The sequence below is a fragment of the Delphinapterus leucas genome, chromosome 5 (genome assembly GCF_059928025.1).
Source record: "Delphinapterus leucas isolate spDelLeu-1000000601 "Yukka" chromosome 5, BTC_Dleu_Yukka2, whole genome shotgun sequence".
Lineage (NCBI taxonomy): Eukaryota > Metazoa > Chordata > Mammalia > Artiodactyla > Monodontidae > Delphinapterus > Delphinapterus leucas.
Window position 1 is genome coordinate 34,180,301 of NC_143133.1, and position 24,352 is coordinate 34,204,652.

Here is a 24,352-nt window from a genome sequence, read left to right on the forward strand (position 1 = left end):
GCGCTCTTGCCCACAGAATTACTGAACAGCATTTTAAACTTTTGGGAGGCTAAGAAATTTAAAAATTACTTATTCAAAATGAGTGATAAATGTGAAGTTCATGGTTGTAACAATGTACAAAACATTTCAGAGCATAAGAAAGAATCTAGTTTTACTCTCTCATTTTACAGATGTAAAAACTGAGCAATTTGCTCAAGTTAGGCATCAAAATAATTGCTCCCACAGGGTCTAGACTGGCAGCTCCACAGAAGCTCTTCCTGCCACATAATATTAAGAAAAATGCATAATTCAAGGAGTAGGTCTTATTTTGTTAATAAATTCACACTTCGCCAACATTTTAGTTTTTTTCAGGCTTAGGATAAAAAAATATTCTTTTTACATATCTGTAGGACTGTAATTATTAGCATGATTAAAGGCATTGTGCATGTATTTCATCAAGGTATTGTTTCTTTGTGTGAATTGGAATAGAACAAAAAAGGAGATGTAAACGTTTAGTACATGGAATTTGAAGTTGCCACAGAGTTATTCTGATCCCGTCCTTGCTACCTTTCTAGATTACCTTTTTAATTGACACTGGAATGCTGATGATTCTTCTCTAAAATATCCGAGCACAATTTATAAATTTTCCCTAGTAATGTCATTGAGAGAACTGGAGCTCAACTTGCATTAGTTCATTTGTGTATTCAGTCTAGCATCAGCTGAATCCCCACTCAGTGCAAGTGCTTTGGGGTGGAGCAAAGACAAAGAGGCACAGGTTCTGCACTGCCCCGGACTGTGGTTACGGTGACACATTGTGACTGTTCAAGTGCCACAGGAGTACAGGAGAGGGGATAAACACTTCCAGCTGTCAGGGTCTGCATGACATCAACCCAAATTTCTCTCATGAAATTTAACTTCATTTCCCTCTTACCATAATAAGAGAGAAATACGTGTCCCACTAAGTTTTAAAAGAATGACAATGAGTGTTCGCCAAACATATCTATCAACATCAGTGAGGCAGAAGAACTAGTGTCCTAAGTAGAATGCATATATATCAGTAGTTACCAGGTACAGAGGAGACTATGTAAAAAACTCAATGCGTTTTTAAAAAAACTAGTAATGTTCAATAAATGACTTATGGAAACTTTTCTGGCTATTGAATCCTTAATTTAGGAAAAGACATGGCATATATTCATCTGCTTTAACTGCTCTGTTATCTTCCCTAATCAAAATGTAATAAGTAACTCATTACCTAAATTGTATACATACACACATACACGCACAGTTTTTGATTATGTGGTAAAGCATGAAGTTTCTTTATAGGTTTACCAAAAAGGCTTAAACTTAAACTTTAAGAATGTGACTTAAACTTTAAGAATGGACTAAATATAACACTCAAATTCTAAAACCAGCTTTGGCATTTTGTCAAAGCCTAAAGAGGTAGTTTTAGAAATTATTTACCTAAATGACAGGTGTTAATTAAATCACAGTTCAAAATGTCATAATTTAGATCTTACTAGTCATATTATTTATGTTTCTCCCTTTATTCTAACAGCCTAATACACCCCATGAAGTATGGCCTTCTAAGGAACCAAAAAGAGTAGTTTTGTCTGCTATAAATACCACCAATTTTTTTTTTCTGGAAATTCTAACCGTCAAATTATAACCAGGCAATAGAAATGTGCAAGAATATGTTATGGTCACTCTATGATTTCAGCTAATGCTCCAGAATAATTTTTCATAAGCTATTAGGGAGAGGGAGAGAAAGAAATATATTGAGATAGAGCTTGAGAACTTTAAGTAAAAATGCCAAGTATGTCAACCTGCATCCTCAGTGTCAGAGGTACACGTTTATGAAGTCTGTTTATCTCAGTTGAAAATACTAGCCTTTTGACTAGTAGCTAACATTTTGGTTTCCTAAGACCAAAACAGGTTTTAGCCACAGCAGTTTTTCTTTGGTATTTGATTTTGTTCCTTCTCCTGCCTCTCTGACAATAATTTATTATGAATTCAAGTCACATCGGCAGCATCTGTGAAACAATTACTGCATCTAGGACTGACTCTGCAGTCTAATCCATCATAATTATGACAGGCCTCTTTGAAGATGCTATGATGCATGACTTAAAAATAGCACATTAGTGTGCAAATGGATCAGCATCTCATTTCACCACTATGCATTTAGGGTTATAATTTAGCTCAACACCATTTGACTCCTTTTGAATCACTTGAGAATGGTGGCTGCATCTCTCACCACATAAAGCTGTAGATGATGCTAAAAATTTGTGAAGAGGGCTTTTACTTTTTGGTTTATTGATTTGGTTGGTGGTGCACTAAGAGAAAAAAAATAAACATCATTTAAATCTCATGTCAGCTTTTTCCAAGGAGACAAAAGAGTCAATTTATAGATCTGTATAGCTGCCCTAAGGCAATAATTTTTTTATAAAAGATCTTTGACTTCATGTTCTAATACTGAAAGTATATAAAATACTCTGCCATCATCAGATGAGTCCTGTTTACTGACACACGCACACTGTCGGGAATAAATTCTTAAGACTAGTTACTTGCGAGGACTGTATCTACTAAAGTACATGTGTCTCAACATCAACCTCAGGAGATTACTATATATGTCTCTATCACCTCCATGACAGGCTTTGCCCCTATTATAATTCTGGTGTTAGGAATTAATTAGTTCCTGACATGGAAAACACTGAGTAAAGATGATATATTTGACTACACTTCCTGAGTAGATGGCACTGTTTTCCAAAACTATTATAGATTCTTCCTACCAAAATGGGAGATAATTTGTGTCAACTACACATTTATTTCAAGATATGTGTAGGACAATGGGCCTGTTTTGTCTATTGAATGTCCCTGTGGGTAGTGCTCTAAAATCCCGACAAATTTCAATACTTATCTTCTGCATCTGTCAAATTGCCTCCACTTAGTTTGACTTTCTTTCTTAATATATAATATTAGTATGGTTAAGTCCCACTCTGGAAGTAAGCAAAGGGTTTTTTATAGGGCATAACTTATGAAGTTAAAAATTATTTAATTTAATATTAACATTAGTTTAATATTAGAGCTAAAATTTTTAAGGAAAACAATCTATCCAAAACATATTTTCAACAGCTAGCTTTATGTATCCAAACTACATGTTAAGCATGGAACATAACGCATTATGTATGCATTAAATATGGAGAATACAAGGTGAATTAATATTTTTACTGCAAAAACTGACTTTTCTATTTCTCATCTTGTAAGAGCTTTCAATTTTATTATTAAGAAATCTCTTAAGATGTACTTATCTTGGAAGAAAAAAAAAAACAGTGAACACACAAGCATGTCAAAATCTCAAAGAAATTCCTGCATTTCCAGAAGTGCATTAATAAGTAGCTACACACACGACAAGCACTTGCTTTGCTCCTGCTGTGTGTTATACATGGTTATAGGAGAGAGACCTTGTCCGGTTTTTCATAATCCTCAATAGAAACTATATAATTCCAATATTTGAAGTTTTAAAATTTGTTTCTTAAAATAACATTATAGACACAATTTAATAACATATAGATTATTTAAGGGAGGAAAGTCAGGAGAAATGTCACTGAAGATTAGAGAAGAGGCATACAGACAGAAGTCTGCATGTAAGATGTGGACAACTGACAGTTTAGAAATAAATCTGCTTACAGTTGGCAACTCTAGTCAACTAGTTTCCCAACTGGTAAGATGGGCATGCTCTTTTGTCAGTTTTCAATTATCCACGTATCTGTTAATCCTGGGATTGTTTCTCGAACTGGGCTTATTCCTGGTCTCTAACTCTCACCAAACTAATATGTGCTGAGGGAAAAGATCATCAAACATAATTATAAATATCATTTGTCACAAGCATTATTTGTTTCTCATAAATTATAAAAGTTATTCACATTTTTCAGTTTCAGTCCACTCATAATTAGAATGGTTAATTGTGAGCTGGTTATTCTTACTAGGACACTAGTGTACTCTTATTAGAATACACTCTATACAGTGCTTGACATTTTCAATTAAAAAAATGTATTATAGAAACTGTAGTTGTTTGTGTTTGATCCTGCTGATATCCTATCTGAGAATCTGTCCAGTGGACAAGCATACCCCAGCACAAAGATGCTGTAGGGTGGACTCTCTGTAGGCAAAGCTTAAGTGGGTGTGGTGATAGAAGACACAAAGAGAAGACAGACTTCCTGGTCAGGGAGCAGTGCAGTAAGAGCCCCTGCAGGCCCCGCTGAAGAACCCATGTGTGCCAAGAGAGAGCCAGTACTTTGATGCCTGCCCCAAAGAGGGCATCCAATGGCTAGTCAATGTCAACCACCAAAGCAGCAACATTCAAAATCCTGCACAGCCTTGTTCAGGTGAATAAGGAACCTTAAGCTTTTTTTCATCCTTCCTCCTAGTGGCTGGTGTTTAAAAGAGAGGGGGTAGGGGCAGAGATATTCATAGTGAGACTCTCCGAGTGTTGGAGCCAGAGGTTAAGACTGTGTTGGGGGAAGAAGAAGAGTACTGAATCAGGCTTCACTGGGGACTTTTAAGATGAATAGGGCTGAGTTTCAAAGACAGGAATAAAACTGTTCTAATTACCAGAAAATGCTGTACAAAGTACAGAGTCTAGTCAAGAAGACACCATAGGGAAAGTAGGGCAGGAAGGACAATATCATAGTATGTTTGGGTAAATTACAGGGAAAAATGCTTTCATTTTTATACCCTGGAGTATGACTTTTCCAATAAAATTGTCACATAAATCCAACAAAATAATTTCTAGTAATGTAAAAGAACTTGATGTAATTTCTGACAGGGTTCATAATCATGCAATGCTTTAATATAATGACAGAGGCAGAGGCATAAAAATAAAATGTCGATGTATTCATTCTTTTAGTCAATAAATATTTATTGAACATATCCTATGCCTATGTGCTAGGCACTGTTGTAGCCAATAGCAGTATACCACTGAGCAAAAGAAACAAACAGCCCTGCCCTCTTGGATTTGATACTCTACTGGGGAGAGAAACAATAAACATAATAAGGAATAAACTGTATGGTACAGTAAGACGATGTTGAGTGCTAGAGGAAAAATAAAGAAATAATAGGGCAGGGGATGGGGGGTCAGGAGTACCAGGGAGGGTCTGCAGGTTGCTGTATTACATACTACAGTCAGGGCAAGTCTCATTGAGACAGTGAGATCTGAACATAGTCTTGGAGCCAAATTATACAAGAAACATCCAATTCACCAAGATGATCTTAACTAATCAATGTGTGAAACTGTATTACTGGATACACTAGCCCATGTCTTGAGCCCTAAAATCAAGAATGGAAAAAGAAACAAAACTACCAAGATGTACAAGATAACTATATTAGAGTCACCTAAGTTGTCACAGCCCCAGGGGACTTTAAAGTATTATTGTGAAACAAATTAATAACATACCTAACATTTACAGAAAAACTTCATACTAGGGATCTTTGCAACACAGGCATTTTGGCATTTGCGCACTGTGTTGTATTCATGAAATCTGCTCCTTCTCAAAGGTGTTTTGTTCCCTAACAGTGCCTCAGAAGGCATGCCATCTGTGTTTCTGAGAAGTTTTATACAACTTTGAACAGCTCCATCCTCATAGCAATCTAGTCCTAATCTGCTACAGTTACTATGACAACCTAGTCATTTGTTTTCTTTCTATTTTGAAACAATCAGTGATTATTTTGGTTCAGTTAACTTGTAGGGGGTTACAAAGTTATACTTGAGGGTAAAATGAATATTCTACAGGGCTTCCCTGGTGGCGCAGTGGTGGCGCAGTGGTTGGGAGTCCGCCTGCCGATGCTAGGGGACGGGTCGTACCCCGGTCTGGGAGGATCCCACATGCCGCGGAGCGGCTGGGCCCGTGAGCCTTGGCCGCTGAGCCTGCGCGTCCGGAGCCTGTGCTCCGCAAGGGGAGAGGCCACAACAGTGAGAGGCCCACGTACCGCAAAAAAAAAAAAATTAATAATGGAGATGCTATTAAACCCATTACCCATCAATGGGCTGTCGATTTAAGATACTTCATAGTCCTAAAGAAAACTGCCAACATTATTTCATAATATAAGTAAAATAATTTTTGTCCATCCAGGAAAAAAAAGTAAAAGAGATTTTCTAGTGGGTAAAGCATTAGGAAAATGAGAAACATCAACTATTTGATGTTATTTTAAAAAATTATATCTTAAAAGATTATATAACCATGTGTTCACCAGAAACATGTTCCCATATGTTAAGAAGGTTACTCTCATCTTCTTTGATCTTCTGTGTTGTTAGAATCTCTGATGAACACTTTATATTGCCCAAAATTATAGTGTACATTTTAACTGGTATCAAAATAGAAATAAAAAGACTATAAATTTTTTTCCTCCAAAAGGTTCTTACTTCTGGAAACACAATCTAAGGGATCCAAAAGTAGTATTAAGAATTTTTAATTACTAAATTGGCTGGAGAAGACCTACACATACAAGACCAGCTATTCAGATCTAGTCCTGGATATAGATTTTTGAGCAAGTCACAACCTCTGTGCATCACAATTAAAGAAAAAACAAAAACAAAACCAAAAACAACCTCAATTATAATCTGAGGAAAATGAACACGATTATGTCTAAGATCTTTCTGAGTGCTAAAATGATACGATTCTCTAAAATTGGCAATGATAAATATCTACTGGTGTCTCACTGAAATAAGTCATCACAAAGACTACTCTTTGCCTGGAAAGTATACTTTTCACCTCATTTTACCAATAAGTAAGTAGAAACTAAGAGAGCAAAGAAGCCTGGCATAGCTAATACAGGGCAGATGTAGGTATGAAACACAGACCTGTCAACCTCTGAGCCAAAGTGTGGCTAGATGGGGGTGGTAGTCCAGGGCAGAGAAGCAGGTTTAGCATCCTGATGGTTATATAAGCACTCCATATACTGGGAAGAGAAAGTCTGGATTGGCCAATATGAGTACAGTCACTAGATGAGCAAATTCTTCTACAGGCAATGATGGCTAAGCTTTCTTCATTGAGGTCTAGACAAAAAAATATTCCTTAAACTCTCCAGGTCCAAGAAACACTGGGCACCCTGAATGCAAATATCAATACTTTGGACAACGCACATAAATCATATTTTGATCACTAGAAATGTGAATTTCTGATTATGAATTGAGAAATACATAAATTTGTTTAAACATCAACCTCATGTGCATTTGATTAAGACAAATCACTTTCCATCAATCCAATCAACTCTGAGAGAAAGATAAAATTGGTTTTCTGGATTTTCAAATTAAGGAGCAGAATCTGGGCAGTGGTGTCCATCCCAAAATGATACCTTCTTCATATCTCTATCAAGTCTCTTTATAAGTGCACTGCTAAATATGCTAGAGATTAGTCTGTACATATAGGTGGAAGAAAACAAATAAATAACCACACTATAGGAACCAGATCACATCATATGTGATATATAAAGCACTAGTTCTATTGGCTATTAATATGTATTTTTTTAAAGGGAAAGACCAGGCTGAGAGAGAATAAGTAGGGAAAACTGGGTTACAAATAAATTTCAAACTTTAAAGAAAGCCCTCAAAGCCTTTAATATGATTCTGGGATCCCTAAAAAGGCGATGTGTGTGTATTGCATTTCCCAGACATACCTTGAGTACAGAATCACAGTTTACAGAGTAACATGCGAAACCAACATCCTATGGAATAGCACACACTGGAAAACCCTAATTCAGATATATATGATGATTTTATGCAGTTTTAATATGTACATGGATCTTGAGGCATTGATGAGAACTTGTGGTCTAGCAGAATATCCACAACTTAGGTGTAAAGAGCTCTGAGTCCATCTCTGAAAGCCAAAGACATGCACATATGCAAGTCTTGCTTTAACTTCAAATTAAATATGTAAAAACTATTTTCCCTGCCTAATTTCTTCCAATAACATTACCATTCTAATACTTAAACTCTTCCTTAGAAAGGGCTCTTGGCTTTAGCTCAAAATCTCTTCTGTCCTGATGAAAATATTCAGAAATGGCTACAAAATCTGAAAACAAAATGTTTTGAAACAGTGACTCAAAACTCTGTAACTAATGGTAACAAATCTTTCTTGGTAATTTTAAGAGTAGCAGTCATTTAATTAATGCCCAAAGTGATTTACATCATATATACATATTTTAAGAGACAAATACTTGGTTTTAAGATTAAATCTTATAAACATAGCCTTTGGGATGTCTGTGTACCCACCTGCCACAACAAGAAAGCCTCTCCTAATTGTCCATCACATAAAAATGTAATGGAAGCATGCAGACTGACATAAAGTAAGTTTTTATGTACTAAGTTTAAATAATAGAAATAAAATCAGATTAGAGATGAGAAACTACAGTAATATAACGAATCCAATTAAGGGTAATATTGAATAAAATAGGAATAGGAAACTTAGCTTTTCATATTTATCTTCTAAACATCAAAAGTGCCAATATGCTCATATATTAAAGAGAAATAATTCTCCTATCAAAGATTTCTTCAGCCTTGAAATGAACAATTAAACTTTTGATAACATGACCACAAAACTCCTGTTTCTTTCTAAATGCTTCCAAATATGCTGTGCATTAGACAGAGTACAGTCTTCAGCACTACTGTTGAATACAGTATAAAACAACCTTGAAGCATAATTTTAAAAATAAAATAAAGACAAACAGGAAAATTCAAAATCCCGGCAGAAATTTTACTTATATTAAACTAGCCTACTTTGCTCTAATACTCAGAAATTGCTAATTTTTTTGTGTGTGAGCTAAACAGACCATTTAATTTATGTCTATAAAGTTAAGAGAAAGGCTGCTCTCAGGGTGTAATGTAGCATTGCACTGATGTAAATCTTCATAGGGCATGTGGGAAAGATAAGAAAAAAAAATTTTTTTAAAAAAAGGATTGTAAACTCACCAAATCTAAACATTGAGAAAAACTAAAAATATACTTCCACTATGTCTGTATCAAAAATGCTATCTGAATTCAAAATAAGACCTAATTACGTACAAAGTAATTTCCATACAACCAGAGCATTATTTAGGGGATATCACAAATTCACATGTCACACCAAAGGATGAATTAAAGGTTGATTTGGCTAATGATTTGCCCAATAAACGTAGTTATATCTGTTATCATGACTGTAACTAAATCTGCTAAAAGATGAATTAGCTTTTTGTTTGAAAATAATTTCAAATTAATAGATGAGTGAATAATCCAAGTTCATGGCATTTTCATAGAACAAAAATAGAATTTTCTAGAGAAAAAATCTAATAGAAAATATCATACATTTTCTGTCTTAACTTGTATCAAATTGTCATGTTTATACTTCAATTATATTTGAATATGGTATATGCAATATAAATCTGAAGCAATGTACATTTAAAATGTCACCAACCCTCTAAAAGTTGTAGCTTTTCCTTGGTCCCTTTCCATCTTTCAGTGGGCATAAGCACTCTGACTTTGTCATCTTATAAACATGGTACCATAAGATAAGTCTACCAGTTAAAATACACACTGAATTAGGATGAAGAAAAAGAACTTCTCAGATTAATCTATAAAGGTTACAGAATTGTAGTAACCAGAATTACCAACACTTCTGTGAGAATTATAGAGAAATAAACAAATTTGAAATATCCATTTGTTTTAGTCTTTGGTTTTAAAAATACTGATTTCCACTCTACTTGTCCTCTTTCATCTCCCCCAGAAACTCTAACCAAACTCCAAGTCCACTAATTCTTATATTCAAAGTGTGGAAATGTTTTACACAGTCTTCTAAACCCATGGTTAGCAATAAGATCATAAAATACTCTGAAGCAAAATTAATTTTATTTGAGGGGAGAACAATGAGTAGAAAGAAACAATGGTTAGTCTCCTAATGGGAAAACTACTTTAGTCACATACGCAGAAAACAGAACTCTGAATTGTCAGACTTCTCTATTCAGAGGTATTGACTTATAGTTAAAATGTTCCTCAGGCCACCCATTTATGGCACTGCATAAAAATTCTACACCGTTCTGCTCAAAGAGGTTATGGGTTAGAATCCCAGAACTGAGTTGGCACTCTGGTCCCCTTTCAGTTTCTTACAATTCAAGGCAAACTCTTTCCCATGTTTAAATGTTCTCTTTGTGGCAAGAGGCAGCATGAAGAGATGGTGAAATCATTGCAGCCAAGAAAAAAAGAAAACTGGCTGATCTCATCTTAACTGCCGTTAATGCTTTGAGATGATGCTTAAAATGGCATTATTGAAGCAATGCTGGGAAAACGTTGTATTCCTTTCTGTTTCTTCGTTCAGAATACTTTCAAAACTCTAAATCTTTCCTCAGAACCCACTCTGGCATTTCCACCTTTGGAAGACTGCCACAGAGCTACCAATCAAAGATTTTAAGTACCTCCAAGCTAATTTAAGCTTTAAATAATTGAAATTAAAATGTGCTGCGTAAGAATTCAGTCTTTTTGGTAGTAAGTATAAGTCAAGAGTCACGAAGTTTAAAAAGCTCTTTCATTAATTTTCTTTTTTTTTTTTTTGCGGTACGCGGGCCTCTCACTGTTGTGGCCTCTCCCGTTGCGGAGCACAGGCTCCGGACGCGCAGGCTCAGCGGCCATGGCTCACGGGCCCAGCCGCTCCGCGGCATGTGGGATCTTCCTGGACCGGGGCACGAACCCGTGTCCCCTAGCATCGGCAGGTGGACTCTCAACTACTGCGCCACCAGGGAAGCCCTCATTAATTTTCTTGAACATATATTTCATGATCTGGCAAGTGACCACAAGATGTTACTATAGAGAGGAACTGAAATAACCTATTCTTTTCAGTTTAAATGCTACTTACTTGAAGAATATTAGACTTTATTAAAAGGTCTCATGTGGCATTTTCTGTAAAAGTAAGCATTATATCTGTATTACTATACATGACAAACTTTTACGGTATACTTTTTGACACATACTTTCAAATTTGTAGTTCAACTCACCATTTACTGAGCCTGTAAGCTGAGTACATGCTAGGTGCCATGAGAAACAAAATGATTGGTGATAGTGTTCTCAGGGAGCTTATACCTAATTTAGAGGTGGATCATAGAGTTATAAGAAGATACATGCAGGAATTCCTCAGCAGTCCAATGGTTAGGACTTGGCACTTTCACTGCCAGGGGCCTGGGTTCAATCCCTCGTCAGGGAACTAAGATCCTGCAAGCCACATGGCATGGCCAAAAAATAAATAAATAAAAAAGAAGATAAATGTCATCAGGTTCATATGAACGTGGAACTATGGAACACACATCAAAATGGAGATGATTTTCATAGAGGCCCTAAAGAATTTTTAGGATTTCTTCAGTTGCAGTGAAAGAAGCACATCCTAGGTGGAGGGAAATGCTTAAGAAAATTTCTAGAAAGAAGACTTGAAACAGAGGTCTTAAAATAACAAGAAATCTATTTGGTCAAGCAAAGGTATATGCAAAACCTTAAAATGAGAAGGGTATACATGTGATAGTAATTAGGGTGTCATTTTGAGTAAGGCTACTTGTGATTATCACTACAAGCTTTGATACATAATCACTCAACTTGATTAAAACTGGCTAAAAAATTTAGTATGCTTCTTCTGACTTTACTTCTTCTGAGTATACCTGAAGAGCTGAGAATCTCCCTAAATTCTACCTGTATAACCTTATGATAACCAAGTAAATATACTGTCAAATTTCAGCATAGATAATGAATTCTAGTCCTAAAAATAGTCACTGTAGGCTATTTCATACTTCAGCTGTACATTTCCATCTCAGAAGGGTTGAGAAGTTGAGTCAAGAATTAAGTTCAGACTTGATGCAGTTAAAAAGAAAACAGAGAAGCAGATGCATTTGCAAAATAAAACTTCCATGGAGTCTTTTGGTGGGGGAAGGGTGGGGTGGAGAATGAATGCATTTTTTTTAAATAATGGAAAGTTAAAAAATTGAGACTAATAACACGAATTCAATTTTCAATGTATTTAAGCTGAAAAGAACAGCACTAGAAAATATAGACAGCCTTCACAACTTCAGTTTCCAAAATCTGTGGTATCTTAACTTTCATTTAGTGTGCACAAAGTGAATAATTTGACTCTAGCTTAAAATATAGGTATACAGGGCTTCCCTGGTGGCGCAGTGGTTGAGAGTCCACCTGCTGATGCAGGGGACACGGGTTCGTGCCCTGGTCTGGGAAGATCCCACATGCTGCGGAGCGACTGGGCCCGTGAGCCATGACCGCTGAGCCTGCGCGTCCGGAGCCTGTGCTCCGCAACGGGAGAGGCCACAACAGTGAGAGGCCCACATACTGCAAAAAAAAAAAAAAAAAAAATATAGGTATACAAACTAAACTCAAAACAGAAGGAAGGAAATAATAAAGATTAGAGCAGAAATAAATAAAATAGAGAACTGGAAAACAATAGAAAAGATTTACAAAACTAAGAGTTAGTTCTTTGAAAAGATAAACAAAATTGACAAACTTTTAGCTAGACTAACCATGAAAAAAGAGAGAGGACTCAAATTTTAAAAAGAGGAGACATTACAACTGATACTGCAGAAATACAAAGGATCATAAGAGACTACTATGAACAACTATACACCAACAAACTTGGACACCCTAAATTCCTAGAAACATACAAACTACCAAGATTGAATCATGAAAGAATAGAACATCTGAACAGAACAATAATGAGTAAGGAGATTAAATCAATAATCAAAAACCTCCCAATAAAGAAAGGCCCAGGACAAGATGGCTTCACTGGTGTATTTTAATAAACATTTAAAGAAAAAGTAATGCCAATCCTTCTCTAACTTTTCCAGAGGATAGAAGAGAAGGGAACACTCCCAAATGAGGCTAGCATTACCCTGATACCAAAACCAGATAAGGGTACTACAAGAAAACTATAGGCCAATATCCCTAATGAATATAGATGCAAAAACTCTCAACAAAATACCAGCAAATTGAATTCAACAACACATTAAAAGAATCATACACTATGATCAAGTGGATTCATCCCTGAAATGCAAGGACAGTTCAACATACCCAAATCAATAAATGTGACACATCACATTAATAGGATGAAAGATAAAAATCATATTATCATCTCAATATATGCAGAAATAGCATTTGACAAAATTCAACATTCACGATTAAAAAAAAAAAAAAAAGACTCTCAACAAACTAAGTATAGAGTGAATGTACCTCAACATAATAAAGACCATATATGACAAGCCCACAGCTAATATCACACCCAATGGTAAAAGGCTGAAAACTTTTTCTCTATGATCAGGAACAAGACAAGGGTGCCTACTCTCACCACCCCTATTCAACATAGTACTGGAAGCCCTAGCCAGAAGAGTCAGGCAAGCAAAAGAAATAAAAGGCATCAGAACCAGAAAGAAAGAAGTAAAATTTCTCTATTGGCAGATAACATGATTTTGTATATAGAAAATCTTAAAGACTCCACCAAAAAACAGCCCTAATCAACAACTTCAGTGAAGCTGCAGGATACAAACTTAACATACAAAAACCAGTAGTGTTTCTACTAAATAAATAAAATGATTCCATTCACAACAGCATCAAAAACAATAAAATACTCAGTAATAAATTTAACCAAGGAGATGAACAATTGCTACACTGAAAACTACAAAATATTGATGAAAGAAACCATAGAAGACACACAAAAACGGAAAGGTATCCCATGTTCATGGATTGGGAGAATTAAATATTGTTAAAATGCCCATACTCCCCTAAGTCATCTATAAATTCAATGCAATCTCTATTAAAATTCCAATGGCATTTTTTTCAGAAGAAAAAAAAATCTAAAATTTACATGGAACCATAAAAGTCCCCAAATATCCAAAGCAATTCTGAGAAAAAAGAACAAAGTGGGAGGCATCACACAGCCTGATTTCAAGCAATATTATAAAGCTATAGTAATCCATGCCAGTATGGTACTGGCATTAAAAACAAACACATAGACCCATGGAACAGAATCAACAGCACAGAAGTAAACTGATGCATATATGGTCAACTAACATTTGACAAGGAAGCCAAGAATACTCAATGGAGAAAAGACAGTTGCTTCAATATATGGTGCTGGGAAACTGAATATTCACATGCAAAAGAATAAAACTAGATTCTTAGCTTATACCATTCACAAATATTAATTCAAAATGGATTAAAGACTTATATTTAAGACCTGAAACAATAAAACTCCTAGAAGAAAGCATAGGAAAAGAAGCTCCTTGACACAGGTCTTGCTAATGATTTTTTGGATATAACACCTAAAGCACAAGCAACAAAATAAAAAATAAACAAGTGGGTCTACATTAAACTAAAATGTTTCTGCACAGCAAAAGAAACATCAACAAAATGTAAAGACAACATATGGAATGTGAAAAAATATTTGCAAATCAAATATCTGAAACTAGGTTAACATCTAATGTATATAAAGGATTTATACAACTCAGTAGTAAAAACCTCAAATAATCCAATTTAAAAATGGACAAAGGACCTGAACAGACATTTTTCCAAAGAAGATATAGGAATGGCCAACGGGTACATAAAGGTGCTCAATATCATTAATCATTAAGGAAATGCAAATTAAAACCACAATGAGATATCACCTCATGACTTTTAGAGTAGCTATCATCAACAGGACAAGAGATAACAAATTCTGGTGAGGATGTGGAGAAAAGGGAACACTTGTACACTGCTCTTAGGATTGTAAGTTGGTGCAGCAACTATGGATAACAGTATGGAGGATCCTCAAAAAATTAAAAATAGAACTACCATGTGATCCAGAAATTCCACTTCTGGGTTTATATCCAAAGAAAATAAAAGCACTATGTTGAAGAAGAATCTGCACCCCCATGTTCATAGCAGCATTATTTACATTAGCCAAGACATGGAAATAACCTAAGTGTCCCTTAATGAATGAACAGATAAAGAAATGTGAGACACACACACACACACATACATATCTGTATATGAATATTATTCGGCCATACAGAAGAAGGAAAGCCCACATGTGCAACAACATGGATGGACCTTGAGGGTATTATGCTAAATGACATTAAGTCAGACAGAGAAAGACAAATACCATATGATCTCAATTATATGGAATCTTAAACAAACCAAGACAAGCCCTAACCTCTACTTACGGAGAATAGACTGGTGGTTGCCAAAGGCAGGGGTGGGGATGGCAAAATGGGCGAGGGTGGTCAAAAGGTACAAACTTATAAAATAAGTAAGCCACAGGAATATAATGTACAGCATGGTGACTATAGTTTACTGCCCTGTATATTTGAAAGTCGCTAAGAGAATAGATCTTAAAAGTTCTCATCACAAGACAAAAATATTTTTAACTATATGAGGTGATGGATATTAACTGAACTAAGTGTGGTGATCATTTTGCAATAAATACGTATGTCAAATCATTATGTTGTGTACATTAAATTTATACAATGTTGTATGCCAGTTATATCTCAAAACTGGAAAAATAAAAAACAAAATACAGAGGGGTGTGTATGTATACCTACAAATACAGGTACACATACATAAACAATCCACTATAAAATTCTAAGTTGCCAATCTTTAGAAGTAATTGATTTTGAATACACAAGAAAAATAACTCAACAATTGAAACTATCATAAGCTTATTCATTTAATAGTGTTTTGTGATTAAATATAACTTTGGAAGGTCTGCTGTTGCTCTCAATCTGAGAGGGGCTTCAAGTGAAGTGTGCAGGTCATTTCGCAAAACAGAACAGTAGGGAATAAAGAAGAGGTTCTCTTCATTATGAGTAAACTGGACTTGTTAACCCTCTGACAAGACAGAAACTGCATGGTTCAAACATTTAAATTTTCTCCTATTTGGGGGACAGAAAAAGTGCTAAAATGAGAATAGTTAATTTTTTCCTCAGCCTCAATTTCTCTTGAGGCTATAATGGAAATAATCAAAGTTAAGAGTATCTGTCTTCGCTGCCACCTACTTGTTCACACCTTATTCCATCACTGGCATACTGCTATTTGCAGGGTAAATATGAGGTACCTGTAGAGAATCTCAATGACATAAGTTGGAATAAAAAAGTAGGCTTTGCAGTCAGGTAGGTCTACATTTAAATCTTCATTCTTCCACTTACTGTGGAAGATTCTGATGGAGCCTTTGTTTTTTAATCTAGTGACAACACTAACACTAAAAGGGTTACTAACTATTAAGTGAGATAGATATATGAAAGACTAATGGGATGACTTTCTGTTCCCCACCAAGGCATGTATATTCTGCTTCTCTGCCTTTGTGTCTCCATTACCTCCTTCTTATAAAATTTCCCTACCTATCTGCCAAGGTTCAATAAAAATTCACTTCCTCCATACAGCTTTTCCTGTTCCCTTCCAGCCGGAAGAGCTGCCCTTTTCTGAACTCTCTTTTCCTGAGACCTGTATTAGGACACTCTCACTTCAGTGACATCTCGCCTTAGTTACTGTCTATCTCTCATTGCTCCTGCTCACTGTCCTATCAAGCTCTTCTTCCTCTGCTTATTGCTTAAATGCTGATGTCCTTGGAATTCTAGTCTAGAACTTCTTCAACATTCATTCATATATTTATTCATTCTATTTAACAGGTAGTTATATTCAAGGTATTGCTCTGAGTTCTAGGGATGTAGGGATGAACAAGATAGTCTAGATTCCTCATTAGTGAAGTTTATTTAGACAAGTAAACAAATAAAACAATTGTAGATTGCTAAATGCTAGGAAGGAAATAAATCTGAATGATGGGATAGAGAGGGATTAAAATGGAAGTATTTAATAGAGAAGTTAGGGAAAGACTCTGAGTTGCTGACATCTATCTGAGCTGAATGAAAAAGCCAGTGGCAGGAAAAGTTGGCGGAAGAATGTTCCAGTCAGAAGGAACAGAAAGAACAGAGAATCTGGTCTGCTTGGTTCGAGAGAGAGAGAGAGAGAGAGAGAGAGAGAGAGAGAGAGAGAGGGAGGGAGGGAGGGAGGGAGGGAGGGAGGGAGGGAGGGAGGGAGGGAGGGAGGGAGGGAGGGAGAGGTTTTAAGATGAGGTTAGCAGGTATGTAAAGGCCAGGTAGGGGTGAGGCACTTAGATTACTATTTAAATCCAATGGGAAGCCATCTGAGCATTATATGAAGAATGGTTGCATACTCTGATTTGGACTTTTAAAAGATCACTCTGGTAGTCTGTGGAGAATTAATTGAAGGCATTAAGAGGAGATGCATCAAGCTGGGAGAATGCAGTAATCCGAAAGAAAGGATATGATATCCTGGACTAGGGTGACAGCAGTGGAAATACAGAGAAGTGAATGGATTCTGGATGCATTTTGGAGGCAGAAATGAAACTTCCTGGTGATGGATTAGATGTGAGGGAATGAATAAAATGGAAGAAGAAACCAGGATATGCCTAGAGTGTTATTCTGAGCCACAAGGTTGATGATGGTGCCATTTGCTGAGACAGGGGTGAATGGGAGTAACAAGATTGATGGGAAAACTATGAGCTCGGTCTTGAACAAGCTAAGTTTGAAATGCATATTATCATTCAAATGGGTATACTAGGCAGGCAGTTGGGTATAAAAGTCAAGAAGTAAGAGGTCTAAGCTGGAGTTAACTTTGAGTTGTGTCAGCCTATCAGTGGTATTTAAAGCCATAGGACTCCATGAGATTATCTTGAGAGTACAGAGAAGGTGGCCTAAGATGGGGGCTGAGAAATCTTTAGAATTTAGAGATCCTAATGAGAAAGAAAAGACAGCAAGATGACCCAAGAGACGGCCAGAAAGATAGTGACATAACCATTTCCTGAGTGACCTATTTAACTCCCATTCTCTCAAGTTGCAGATCGATCTCAGATCTCTACTTCTAGTCCTCAGCAGAGTTGCTAATTTAAATTTGCAATTGTCTCCTAGTCATCTACATACTCCAAACCGAATTCATTGTTGTTTGCTCCAAATTTGTCCTCTCTTTTATGTATTTCCTATCAGAGTGAGTGGTAATATCATCTACCCAGTTACTTAAGAAGAAACCCTGATGTTCAATTCTTTCTTTCCTTTTACAAACATCCCAACAAATACCAAGTATTATTGTCTCAACCTTCTCATTGTCCCTGGAATCCATAGATTATCCACATCCTCATTCTTACTATCATGGCTCTTACTGTCACCATCTCATTCCTGGATTACTACAGCAGGCCATTAAATGGCCTTCTTGCCTCTGGTCTTCCCTTTTTGCCTGTTCTCTACACTAAAGCCCAATGCTGAACACCATTGCTTCTCCACTTACTCCCATCCTTCAGTAGATCCTCTTAGCCTTGATACTCCTTAATCCCCTTAATATGACCCTAAAGCTATCAGGATCTGGCTGTGACCTCTCTCTAAACTTTTCTCTCATGGCCATTTGCCCCAGCCTCTTATTGATGTATTTATAATTTATAGTTCCTTTAACCCAGCAGCTTCTCTGGCCCCTGTGCCTTTGCACATGTGGTCTTGTCCTTCTCACTGTAACAAATCTTCCCCATCTCCTTCTTCTTCACCCTTCCCATTCTGAACAAATTAATCCTCATTTATTCCATTTAGATATTAGTGTAGACAGTACTTCCTCTAGGAAACTAAATGACTTTCTAAGGGAGTGTTAGATGCTCTCCAGGATGTTCCAAGAACACCTTGTATTTCTCCTCATCATAACACTTAACACACTATGTATCTGCCTATTTCCTTCTCTGCATCCTCCACCAGGCTTAAGCTTCTTGCAGAGAAGAAGCTGTCTACTGGTTTCATAGTCATAATCATAATACTTAACCCAATATCTGGCAGAAAGTAGGCACTCAATATGTGTTGAGTGAATGACTGTGTATACATATTCTCTCTCCTACTGGTTTATAGGAATCTTAATATTTTCATTTAGCAATTAGGCCTTTTAACACAGAAATTTATTTTAGTGACTAAATGCATTAAAAACTAGAACACACAGTACTCTATAAACAGAAAAAGTACTGTCAGGTGTAGATAAGATACTACCTAAAAAAAAAATAACACCTAGTTATTGAATTAGCAATTGAGGAAAAATAAGTTTAAAATCTCTTCCCATACATGTTAATTTTCAACCCAGGTCCCAACACACACACACACACACACACACACACACACACACACACAAATCCTCAAAAAAACTACTTTGACTAGAATATAAATTGTTTAGATTTTAGCACATTAGATACAAGTGCAAGGGCCTCACGTAGGGGTTTGGAGTCCTTAATTCCCTTGGTGACTCCTCTGGTTATCACTAACAAGGTTTGTCCTTCTTTGACTCAGTTATTTTGGACTCCCTAGGGGCAAATTCCATGTCTTATCTACGTTCCCTCCCAACCTGAAAGCCTAGCACAGATATGCAGAAGGCACTCAAAAACTGCCTGTTCACTGAATGAAAATAGAAGAGATATGATTATTCTTGATAGGCTCCACTATAAACCAACCAACCAACCAAACTGAAATATCAGTAAAATATCTATAACTAAATATTTTATGTCACATGGGGAAAATATTAGCATTTTGGTGTTCCCAGATAATTAGAAATAAACCCTTTAGTTTTCTGCATCTGTTTAAAATAGTAATTTTATAGCTACACATTGAAGATTTCTCAATTTTCTTAAAGACATCTTTTATTAATAAAATATCTTCACTGTGGAAGAGTAAAATCACGTATTTAATTCCATTAAGAAATGCAAAAACATATGTGAGACATCTGCTGTCAGATTTCTATTCTGTTCCCATTGTGACAAACCAACCTGGCATGTATTCTATTTTAGTTAAAAGAACGTTCAGTCATGAACCTGTATCAAAGGGCACAAAGGATTTAGACCTCTAAGTTTAAAAGTCAATTCAGCTGACTATTTAACGTAAAGATCTAAAGGCAATGAGTTCTGTGTCCAGGATCATTCAGAGCATCTCAGTTAGGGTAAGGACAGATATTTCAAATTTCCTCCCAGATAAGGCTGAAGGCTTGTTTTGATTCAGAAACCTGTTATTACACTTGACTCATCCTAGAGCAAATTCAAACTTCAAATACTGCTACTCAGATTAATTTGGAGTTATATTGGTACAAACAATCATCCTTGTGGGATAACTCATAGTTGGAATGAATGCCAAAGGTGAATGCATAAACAATATTCACACAGACATTCATCCCAGTGTATTCAGTTCTGCTGAAAGTGGCCTCCGCCCAAACATATACACCATGCATCAGGCATCTCTTTGTATTTCTGCTGTGCAAGTTGTAACGTATTAAATACCAAACTTAATTAAACTGGCATGCATTTTAATTGTTTTCCACTAGATGTTGAAATTTAATAGCTTTGTCCTTTTATTCCAGTTCACCTAAAACACTTATCACTATTTGAATTTGAGATTACATTTGCTGACAGTTCAGTTCTTTGGTGGAAGGAGACTGGTTTTAATTGGTACCAAGTTTCCTGCTGTTTCCTCTTCATTATGGCAGGTCACTATGTCAAAAAAACAGGAAGACACCAAAGAATAGAATTAATGCTAAATTAATCCCAAACATTGAGATTAATTGGAAACACTATCTACTCACCATTGTGCCTTTACACACTCCTGTTTTACTTTTCTTCATCCTATAAGCTAGTAAACAAAGGTGGGCTTGCTCAGCAACTTTTCTATGATTGGAAAAGATGTAAGAAATATAAAAGGGTTAAGTGGTTAAATAAGGATGCCCTAATTAGCTTTTTAAAATTGCTGCACATAAAAATAAATCAAGTCTCTCTGTATCCCTTATACTTAATGGCAAGAAAAAGAATTAGATAATAAAAATAAATGAGAAAACCAGAGTTTCCCAATTTGGGAAGTTGATTCCTCAGAGGACTCAAAATGTAATTCAGAGGAAGATGCTGGAGAGTCCTGCTCAATGCTGGCCAGTTGGATTGTTCACAAATTGAACGATTTGTTTAATTTTTGCTGAAAATTGTTCTACCGGTTCCCACCAAACCAAAAAAGCATAGGAAAATATTCTGATACATTAGAAGAAGGAGCTTTACTCATTCTGCTAATGCCTAACAACGTAACAAAGGCTGCCTTCCACAGCAGACAAAAAAAAGCTGGGCTCTTTTGCCCTCAGAAACCATAGACATGCAGAATTGCTACCCTGACCAGCCATTTCAGTTCCCTCTTATGTTCCCTTAATATGGACACTGAAACTGAAGTCATGGCCAAAACAAAGTGAATGTGCTCTCCACTTGTCTTTTAAAACTCCCTCCTCCTTCTTCAGCATACCAAAGAACTATGCAATACAGGATCTTGTTTAAAATCTGATGGTTATTCTGGATACACTTCAAATGGTAGCAAATCCAGTTTTCTTCACTCCAGTTTCAGCTCTTCACTCTCCTTTTATGTAGTAAAACTAGAAACTCATAAGATGGTAAATTTTTGCCTTAATTTTCTTATGTATTTAAGAAAATTAGTTCCAACATTAGTTCCTAAGCACTGAGATCCTATTGAGGATCTCAAGGAAGCAACATGATCCCCTCTTTCTAGCAAAATTTATGGAAAACTTCCAGTGAGCTTATAGATTTTCATAAGCGAATGCTTAGGATCCTTATCAGTTAGAGTTTAGCTCTTTGGTTTCATCTGAAGAGTTCAACTTGAATTGGAAATGTTAAAAAAAAAATTACTCCAAAAAAATTTGGCTTATTTTTATCCTTGTGAGACTGGCTGATAATTTATTCACTCTTCTTGAAAGCTTGCTTTCTATTTTGAATTTCCTTGAAAGCAGCATCCAATATTAAATTCATTTAAGAAACTAATTTTCATCATGTTCACGAACAAATTAGGCTGGAGGGCTTGTAGAAATGGTAACATAAGAGCAGATATCCAAGCCCTCTTCCCATTAAATGACTGAAATAATTTTTTAAAAATTTGGAAAATATCCTATATGAGCACTAGAGTCATTAGGGAATAGTGACAGCTGATAGGCAGAAGTTTTGAGGAATTTCTGGCTAAAATGCAGACAAATCCACATTAAAGGACATCTCTAAGAGTCTAATCACAGCCCCTCTTCCTAAACCAGCTGTGGAAAGTACAAAACCCCAGCCAACTGCCCCAACAACCCTTCCTTGGAGGCATGGGTTGTGGTAGTCAGGGCTAATAGGAGAGAGGGAGACTGCAGTGGAAGCCCTCCACCCCTGTACCATAGCTGAGAAGGAACTGGAAACTCAAACAGAAACACAGCAGTGCTGTGGTATCTCTCCCAGTTATGTACTCAAGTGGCCGGCTCACCCTGATATAGGGAAGTTTCTTTTCATCCAAAGTTTCCCTCCTAATATATAGCAGGAATAGCTAAAGGTGAGGGAGGCTTTGGAGAAACAGGTAAGTCTTCTTTAAACACAAACCAGCCAAAGACAGCAGTGTTGAGGAAAGGAAATACGTACAAACTCACCAGACAGAGACCACCTATGGGTGGCAGGACTCTTCTCTAACCCAGCCTCTCACTTAGAGTGGGCTTACCCTGGCAAGAGTGTTCAATTTCCTAAACTGGTAGGGTTTACTGGGGGAGGAAGGTACCAAAGAGACAGAGCTCTTCTCCAAGTTGTCTGAAGTTGCAAAACAGAAAATCAGACAAACCCAAATTATGAACCTGGACTAGTGGCCATGACAAATGAAAGACAGATACAAAGGGGAATAGGAGGGAGGGAGCTGATCTCTTAAGCAATATTTTCAACAAATAGAACTTTTACCACGATAATGTTCTAAATGTCCCACTAAAACAGTCTAAGAAGATTCTATCACACTTTTGTGGTAGTAGATGAATCAGCCCTGCTGATTCAGATGAATCATTCAGTTGAATCAGCTAAATAGGGGAAACAAATCCAGAATGGTACCTATAAAAATATACTTCAACTAAAAGAAAAAATAAGCATATTACTCAACAGTAGAAGAAGAGCATGCTTAAAGAAATGATTTGCTAGAATCATTTGTGTTCTAGAAATTAATCTTAGACCTCACATGCCTTGTGCTGCCAAAGGAAGTTTTCATAGGTACTCTTTGAAACAGATTAATGATTAAATTAGAAAACAGGCTGAAATTAAGAAGGAAATTAAGAAGTTAAGAAAAATAATGCCAGGTAACATAATTCCACAGCAAAATATAAAACAGAATTAAGCTCCGAGACTTCATACTATACTACAAAGCTACAATAATCAAAACAGTATGGTACTGGCACAAAAACAGACATAGATTAATGGAACAGGATAAAAAGTCCAGAAACAAACCCACGTATCTATGGTCAATTAATCTGTGACAAAAGAGGCAAGAATATACAATGGAGAAAAGACAGTCTCTTCAATAAATGGTGCTGTGGAAACTGGACAACTACATGTAAAAGAATGAAATTAGAACATTCTCTAACACCATATACAAAAACAAACTCAAAATGGATTAAAGACCTAAATGTAAGACCGGATACTATAAAACTTCTAGAGGAAAACAAAAGGCAGAACACACTTTGTTATAAATCACAGCAATATTATTTTGGATCTGTCTCCTAGAGTAATGGAAACAAAAGCAAAAATAAACAAATGGGATCAAATTAAACTTAAGAGCTTTTGCACAGCAAAGGAAATCATACGCAAAATTAAAAGACAACTTAGGGAATGGGAGAAAATATTTGCAAATGATGTTACTGACAGGGACTAATTTCCTCCAAAAAATACAAACAGCTGATACAGCTCAGTATTTAAAAAACAAGCTGGGGGGCTTCCCTGGTGGTGCAGTGGTTGAGAGTCTGCCTGCTGATGCAGGGGACACGGGTTCGTGCCCCGGTCTGGGAGGATCCCACATGCCGTGGAGTGGCTGGGCCCATGAACCATGGCCACTGGGCCAGTGCGTCCGGAGCCTGTGCTCTGCAGCGGGAGAGGCCACAGCAGTGAGAGGCCCATGTGCCACAAAAAAAAAAAAAAAAAAAAAGCAAAAACAAAACAAAAAACAAGCTGGGCAGAAGACCTAAACAGACATTTCTCCAAAGAAGACATACAGATGGCCAAGAGGCACATGAAAAGATGCTCAATATCACTAATTATCAGAGCAATGCAAATCAAAACTACAATGAGGTATCACCTGACATCAGTTAGAATGACCATCATTAAAAAGTCTACAAATAATAAATGCTGGAGAGGGTGTGGAAAAAAGGGAACTCTCCTATACAGTTGGTGGGAATGTAAATTGGTGTAGCCACTATGGAGAACAGTATGGAGCTTCCTTAAAAAGCTAAAATACGTTACCATATGAACCAGCAATCCCACTCCCAGGCATATATCCA

General features: G+C 36.4%; 1 protein-coding gene across 10 annotated transcripts in view; it reads right to left on the reverse strand.

The window, feature by feature from the left end:
* The window catches only part of TET2 (tet methylcytosine dioxygenase 2), a 133,818-nt gene that overhangs the window by 48,647 nt on the left and 60,819 nt on the right, over positions 1-24,352 (reverse strand). Inside the window, exon 3 of one of the 10 annotated variants that reach the window (XM_089911614.1) lies at positions 20,618-20,699. The exons of 8 other annotated variants lie outside the window; for them this stretch is intronic. The gene's annotated coding sequence lies outside the window, so the exon portion shown is untranslated. One more of the 10 variants, XM_089911616.1, reaches the window with a different exon arrangement.